The 7,229-nt window shown below is 43.6% G+C and overlaps 1 pseudogene; it reads left to right on the plus strand.

The window, feature by feature from the left end:
• Window positions 1-557: 557 nt before the first annotated feature.
• LOC124614437 lies at window positions 558-674 on the plus strand (annotated as a pseudogene).
• Window positions 675-7,229: the final 6,555 nt, after the last annotated feature.

A 7,229-nucleotide genomic window follows, 5' to 3' on the forward strand; every position in this document is an offset into this window, starting at 1 on the left:
TGCTCTACTGGCGCCAGCTACCGCAGGACAACGGAGCCACGTGCAAATGAAAGAGGAAGGTTGAAGCATTAGCACTACATCCACATCTGACGCGGACATCCAAAGTCACCACAAAAAAATAGGAGGCATTACTTTCGGAAAGACCCTCGTACATGACTTGGGCGTAGACTTCGAATGTCACATACCTCCACAAACCTACGAACGAATTCTCGGGCCCCCAGAACGGATAATTAGTGTTGTATTTAGTTCCAAAGACGGACAAACATGCTATTAAGAAGGTGGCCATAATGCTTTGGCTCACCAGTGTACACTGTGTAAGCACCATGATTTTAAAATGACCTTTTTTAATTCCTCACTTTCTATGACGTTCGTATATATTTTATATTTGTGTTTTTTGTACCTTACAGAGTTCTTCTGTGAGGATTGACGTAATGACTGAAAGCGATAGAGAATAAACACAGCTGTAAGCTGACAACACAAGTATCCTTCTTTCAAAATATTTAACAGCCGTTGATAGTCACCTACAAAAAGTTTTATCATCACGTATTGTTTCAATGGGCAACGGCCTTGCCGCAGTGGATACACCGGTTCCCGTGAGATCACCGAAGTTAAGCGCTGTCGGGCGTGGCCGGCACTTGGATGGGTGACCACCCAGCCGCCATGCGCTGTTGCCACTTTTCGGGGTGTACTCAGCCTCGTGATGCCACTTGAGTAGCTACTCGACAGAATGGTAGCGGCTCCGGTCAAAGAAAACCATCATAACCACCGGGAGAACGGTGTGCTGACCACACGCCCCTCCTATCCGCATCCTCAACTGAGGATGACACGGCGGTCAGATGGTCCCGATGGGCCACTTGTGGCCTGAAGACAGAGTGCTTTTTATTGTTTCAATGTTGTTACCTTTCAAACGCAGAAAACGAAATCCACTTACCAATGGGTTGCGCCATTTTATTTGGTTGGTTGATTCGGGGGAGGGGGACCAAAAACGAGATAATCGGTCCCAAAGGATTAGGGAAAGATTAGAAAGAAACCATCCTGGTATTTGCCAGATGCGATTTAGGGAAATCACGGAAATCTAAATCAGGATGGCAGGACGCGGATTAGAATTATCGTCCTCCCGAATGAGAGTCCAGTGTGTTAACCATTGCGCCATCTCGCTCTGACGCCATTTTGTTCAGGCTCCTTTACCATCGTGCTAAGGTACTGTGGTGCGGGGATTCCATTGTATACCATGATTTCATACATGTACTTGCAAACAAACGAAAAGATAATCATGTAATCTTTTTTGTGTTGATACTTCAAACTTTATGGCTACCCCTCGTACAACAAATTAAAATCGCCCGCATTAATGGACCATAGGAATAGTAGATAAACGAACATAGATTGGAGTACGGAGGACTTTTACTAGTATGGTCAATCTCTGTTCTCATTCTGGTCTCGAGTGCTATCCTCGCGTGTCAACCCACAGAGTGATGCCGGAGAACTTGTTTTCGAATATGATATTGGGTCGCCCGCATCTCGTGGTCGTGCGGTAGCGTTCTCGCTTCCCACGCCCGGGTTCCCGGGTTCGATTCCCGGCGGGGTCAGGAATTTTCTCTGCCTCGTGACGGCTGGGTGTTGTGTGCTGTCCTTAGGTTAGTTAGGTATAAGTAGTTCTACGTTCTAGGGGACTGATGACCATAGATGTTAAGTCCCATAGTGCTCAGAGCCATTCGAACCATTTTTTGATATTGGTTCAAATGGCTCTGAGCGCTATCGGACTTAACATCTGAGGTCATCAGTCCCCTAGAACTTAAGAACTACTTAAACCTAACTAACCATTTTTTGATATTGGTTCAAATGGCTCTGAGCGCTATCGGACTTAACATCTGAGGTCATCAGTACCCTAGAACTTAAGAACTACTTAAACCTAACTAACCTAAGGACATCACACACATCCATGTCCGAGGCAGGATTCGAACCTGCGACCGTAACGGTCGCGCGGTTCCAGACTGAAGCGCCTAGAATATGATATTCCCACATGCAATATCTCTTCCAAAGGACGCATTAGGGTCTTGTTCTCTGTTCTCGCATTGCCTATCATAGCCATGCAGTGTGGTCCTGTCCCCAGTATTTACGTAAAGTCACATCCCTTCTGATATGCCGGCCGCTGTGGCCGAGCGGTTCTAGGCGCTTCAGTCTCGAACCGCGCGACCGCTGCGGTCGCAGGTTCGAATCCTGCCTCGGGCATGGATGTGTGTCATGCCCTTAGGTTAGTTAGGTTTAAGTAGTTCTACGTTCTAGGGGACTGATGACCTCAGATGTTAAGTCCCATAGTGCTCAGAGCCATTTGAACCTTCTGATATTTCGTGCCATCACAGCTTTAGCAGAAGCAGGTGGATTTCGACGGGCGGTAGTGCTGTGAGGTAGAATACGGGAGTAGCGTTTAGTACTAGACTTGTAGAAATTGTGTTGTTTCAGAATTTTTCTTAGAAAAACAACTTACAGCGTACTAAGTAGTTTTAAATGACGGCATGATAAATAACAGTCGCTGTAAGCGAGAAATAAATTTACTTGATAGTGATTATCAAACCTTCGGTCGCTTAGAAAAGGTCTTGAAGGAAAGCGTCTTTCGGGCGAGGATGTGCAGCAGGCATTTAACGGACTTCTTCACGCAGCAGGACACGGTGTTTTAACAAACGGGTAATTTCAACCTGGTGCTTCGGTGAGATGATTGCCTCAATGTTCCCGGTGATTTTGCATGATTGGCATACCGATTCTGTGTTGAACGGTCTTCGAGCGGAGACTGTTTGAACCCCCCTTGTATAATCACTCAAAGCACTGCCGAACCTCTCCAGTGTCTGCTTCGCAGGTATCTCAATGCAGACATGTAGAGCAATGTCTTCCAAAATCACTGGATATAAAACGACAAACAAATTTTCTCCCTGAAAACTGGGAAAAGGAGAGAGCTAGTTCACGTACCCTGAGCAAAGTGCCAAAATGTAGCTGATTCAAACATTTCATGACAGTGATAATGGTGGTGGTGATGATGCTAAGATAGTTCTTAAGAGATGGTCAGCTAATGGTTATAATTCGTTTGCCAGTGATCTTTATCAGTGCATATCGAATAAGAAGTTACAACAGTGCTCATAGAAGATGAAGAGAAATCATAATAAGAATGGGCTCAAGGTAATCTAAATGGTTTTTGGGACAGAGATAGGAGGAAAATGACGTTAAGCTGGGAAAGAAACTTTGAAAAGTCGGAGTATGGAAGGAAATAAAGACATATTTGGAGACAATGGCTGTTGTAGCAAGCAGCCAAAAATTGGTTTTAGGTCACTTTATTCAATAAGTACCGTTATCGGTTTCGAATTTATGCAATTCATCATCAGATAGCTTTCATGCTTTCGTCAAAACATATGATGCATTGGTTTACTGGTGAGTTGCCCTAAGATAAATAATAAATCACAGTTACAAATGTGTAATAAAGACAGTTGTGCTATGAACTTGTGTTACAATGCAGCTAAGGTGAAATGTCTGTCTAAGCATTTATTTCCAGAGTTTTCTTCCAAAGAACCTTATTCGTAATAGGATTTCTATTTTTATGACACTGAACCGGATCAGGCTTTTATCTTTAGTACAATTTACAGCACACCGGGAATTGCTTCCATAATTGAAGGTATACATGCACCTACGGCACTGAATCCTTGTTTCATACAGTAGTTTTCACATTCGTTTGAACATAGCAACTGGAATGAATGCAATAATATTCTGAAAATATTAAGTGAACTGCATCTTGGCTGCTGTTTGTCATGATGGGATTTTGTGTGTCGAAGATAAATGTGTTTTAGAAGTTTTTTGTTTTCGACTTGTACCGTATCCTTCCTTATTGACAGAATGAAAAGTAAGAAATATTTAAATCTAGTAAAAATTATGCAATGCATTAAGAAAGGTTGACCGCAGGAAATGCATGTAACAAACACAATGGAGCGATGCTGCTTCTACTTTAAAACACATGAAATTGGAATTAATCATCGTAGCACATTTCATCACCTTCATTACCCTCCGTGTGCTATCGCCTTTTACCTTTGCTTTTTGGTGCATCAGTCTCTGGTGGCTATTGTATACCGTCATTCCTTGAAATCATTTTGACCATGAAACTACTATGATGTTTCCCACATAAAAGATGGTAATGGTTATTGAATCGGACTTCGTAGAAAAGAATGTACACGTTCGACTTTGTATGTAAATAATATTCAAACTCTACAACGCGATAACCTTTCAGTTGTTCGGCTCTCAGACAATGAGTGCACATTCCTGATATGTCCTTCTGAAACATAAAACTCATATAACAGAATTAATGTGTTCTCACTAAAGGGATTCTACAAACGATTGCAGACACATTTAGCAAAAAGGTGATAATTATTATTCAGTAAATGAGAAAGTACATAGATCGCTTGAAACGAGGCAACTGAAGTGACTGCAAGAAAACGAAGTCTTCGCTTCCTTACTTTTCCTTATGAAAAAGTTGAAAGAGGATAAAAAATTATCCTTGACATTTCTCATGTACACAGTCTGTGGGTTACATCCAATATTAGTTCTCTTGTAATTGACGTTATATTCATTTTCCATTAGATACTTCTCACTCACTGTAATTATTTCATCATAAGATAAAAACTAATATTTTTTTACAAGTTATGTTTCAAACTGATTTGATAAAACTTTGTGTTACGGTAAATAAAGACCACCTGCTTAATGAGGTGCTCTGTGGTTGCTTTGAATTCAAATTCATGCTAAGATTCTGCTTTACTTGCAATCTCGAACTATTTCCTTAAAAATCTATAGTCAAAGATTTTAGTAGAGCAGTACGTATTGAAAACTAATGTTTCTTTTGCGAGACAATTATTCGTAGGCGTAATTGGTGTTGACGGAACAAAGGATTTCCGGTGTAACGTTCACTTAACGTTTATGTCGGTAACTTAATAAGTACAAGGTTGCATCCAAAGATAGTTTATTCGAACTGGAATTTGAGTAAATGTTCTTCAAAAGCAATATTTTCTGTGTAGAGATTCTTAGTGTAGCACTGAGATGACCCACGTCGGAGAGGGGAAAAGTGGTTGGATGGAACATCAGTGTCCATATTACACTGTTCATCTGTGACTTTAAAGAAGTTCGTCGAATCACAGATGGTATCTTTACTGAGGGTGTGGCGGTTCCCTTTTCGGTACCTTGGACAGAGGGCGTGAGCTGGGAAACGACTGCCGGTGTGCCCATTGCTGCTCCTGGAACGGAGGCCTGTTCCGTGGTAGTTACGAAGGCGTTTCCCTCCCAGGAGCGTGCGTCTACGATAATTATCAGGTTCTTGTGTCGCAGTATATTCCCTTCGCACTCTCATTCCCTGGCAGTACCTCATGTTAGGCTACCTGAGAGCGAAATCTCTCTAGTTTCTTTGTTTCACAAGCTTTTGCTGCAGTTCCATCATTCTCTTTTTCGACTCACCAAATCATCTGGTGTCTCTTGAAAGACGCTAATGAGAGCGTCTCAACAAAAGACAAACCCACCAACATGTCGGCTAAATATGAAACGAAATACATTATTCTTCATTTCGGGAAAATTATTATTGTCAAACATTATTATACCTAATTTTATGATTAAAGATGAGATAATTACACACGAATCTAGACGTCCAGTCACATTAATGTGACTATCATGTATATTCGACGTCAACATGCAATAACCACGCACAGACGGTAGGTGGTAGCACCAGCAGTGGAGAGTATATATAGAATGTGGAGGGGGGGGGGGGGCAGGTGGAAGCACAAGCGGCCAAAGACACTGCTAGCTAGGGCATAGCCACCTATGGTAAACTAACATACGCAAACAAGCGTCAAACGTCGGCAAGCCCCTGCAGTATCAGCAACACTGACTGGTAACTACCAGCTGCTATTAGAGCCGACCAACAGGCCACAGCAGGGACACCAACGAGCTCGCCCACTGACGCACAAACAAACCGCCAACATTACCTTACACTGTGCTCCCGATATATGACCTATCGGACACAAAAACGATAATAAACCTAACTGTTAGAGGTTGCTGACGCTGAACGCGGACTCTACACCGGCACCCAGCGCCAGCCTCCGAGCAACACAACCGCACAACGTCAAGGTATCGACATGCATGATACCCACTACTAACAAAGCCTATCCTTGCACGACCTATCGCAGGCAGCAAGACAACCGCTACTGCTCTTACCACCCGACCTAACTACCGCAGAGGTTTTTTTTCCCTTGGCTCTTGCCTTGGCACTTTTTTCCCTCTGCCCTTCAAACCGCTACCCTTCGTTCGATTTCGACCCAATCTATCTCCAATGAGCGGGTATTAATGGTTAACCTTAACCAGACGTACGCAAACATCGCAGTACCCACATCCTGCGACACCTCACTTTAGTGAATACTAACCCTTATACAGAGATGGCAGTAGACCTGTTGTGTTGGCCATCATGCCGGCGTGGGCGTGGCGGAGCTCCACCTCTCTTCTCTATAAAAAAAATTTAAAAAAGGCAGGTTGTAGCGTGGAAACTCTGCAGTTGTTGTCATAATACGGAAACTGAGCGATTTATCTGACGTCCAAATGGGCACGATCATTGGCTTTCGGGACAGGGGTGGAAGGTGGAAGCATTTCTGGAACGGCTAAGTTTGTAAATCGTTCGCGTGCCGCCATGAAGTATACCGTGCATGGAAAAATGACGCTACTCGAAACCGGCACTATGATAGTAACTATGGTACACCACGGGCTATAGATCACAAGGATGGACGACAGTCGTGGAGATGTGTACGAGCAAATAGACTTATAGCTGTTGGACAACCGACCGCCCAGATGAACCAAGGGCTCCTCAACGACCGCTCAGCGAAAGTTGCTCCGTAGATGCCTCCTTAGCAGGCACCTGGTTCGTGTACCAATGCTGACTGCCGTTCATTGGCGACGAAGGCTGGCATTGGATTGCTAGGACAGCAATTGGGCGTCCACTGAATGACGCCAAGTGTCCTTTGCAGGTGAATCACGTTTTATGCACCATCGGACAGATGACCCTTGGCGTATACTACGTGAAACGTCTGGAAGCAAAGAGCCTGCAACAACCGTCGAAAGAATCCAGACCGGTCGAGGGATCGTTATGGTCTGGGGAATGTTTTCGTTACATTCTCTGTGAGATCTCTTCGTTCTGGAATGTACAATGGATGAACATAGGCCTA

The sequence above is a fragment of the Schistocerca americana genome, chromosome 4 (assembly GCF_021461395.2).
Source record: "Schistocerca americana isolate TAMUIC-IGC-003095 chromosome 4, iqSchAmer2.1, whole genome shotgun sequence".
NCBI lineage: Eukaryota > Metazoa > Arthropoda > Insecta > Orthoptera > Acrididae > Schistocerca > Schistocerca americana.